This window comes from Nicotiana tabacum, chromosome 3, assembly GCF_000715075.1.
Source record: "Nicotiana tabacum cultivar K326 chromosome 3, ASM71507v2, whole genome shotgun sequence".
Classification (NCBI taxonomy): domain Eukaryota; kingdom Viridiplantae; phylum Streptophyta; class Magnoliopsida; order Solanales; family Solanaceae; genus Nicotiana; species Nicotiana tabacum.
In genome coordinates this window covers 201,768,104-201,768,920 of record NC_134082.1, presented here as the reverse complement: position 1 = coordinate 201,768,920, position 817 = coordinate 201,768,104, and the positions used below count along the sequence as shown (strand labels likewise).

The window sequence follows — 817 nt, the reverse complement described above, 5'->3', positions numbered from 1 at the left end:
TTCCACTAAGTTTCTGCATTTGGCTTGATTTCTTATCAAGTTGAGACGAGATTTGTCATTACAAGGCATTTTTAGTACCAAAAAAACATTAGCAGTAACTAGAAAGTATAGCTTCTGGTTTTGGGGGAGTCAGCAATTTGAAGAGTCTGTTCGATGAGTTTACGAGCTTTCTTGCTCCTAATCTCCACTCTCATGCTTTCACTCTTCTCAATCTTATCGTAAGATTCCTTCATTTTCAGAGACCTCCTCAATTTTGTCTTCAAGTTCATCATTAATCTCTCAAATCCCATCATCTCCACTCTGTATTTCTTCTCAATTTAATTGCCTGCAAAAGAAAAAAACCTATAAATATCAACCCCAGAAAGATTCAAAGATTAAACACAGAAAAGACAAGAAAAATAGAGAGAAAGAAGTATACCAAGAAAGTAAAACACAAGCACAAAAGGATGACTATTTCTTGTTGGTAAGAGGAGTAAGGCTAAAAGGAATTTGAATGATGGTAGTAAGCATGGAATATAAAGAAGAGGATGCTTTTATAGTGTAGTACTTATAAATAAATTGAGAATGTCCGTAATTTTATATTTAGTTACAAGTTAGGAAGGGAGAAATGAAGGGGTAGGGGGGTGTGGTGGGGTGGGGGGTTAATTGGTTTTAGGTGACGTTTGGAGAAAAGCCAAGTGAGGGAGATAATGTGAATGAAGAACGGTTGGATATCATGCAATGAAGGCTTTTTAACAGGTTTTAAAGTGGACCACGCATTTCAGTTATATTTGGAGTAAGAAAACGACGTTGACTACTTTTTTGGAATAATTCCATA

At 35.7% G+C, this 817-nt stretch overlaps 1 long non-coding RNA gene across 1 annotated transcript; it reads right to left on the bottom strand.

The window, feature by feature from the left end:
- Positions 1–551, bottom strand: LOC107777340 (uncharacterized). Its single transcript, XR_001646173.2, has 2 exons — positions 419–551; positions 1–325 (listed from the first exon to the last, which is right to left on the bottom strand). It is a non-coding gene; the product is annotated as an uncharacterized LOC107777340 (long non-coding RNA).
- Between the last annotated feature and the right edge of the window lie 266 nt (positions 552–817).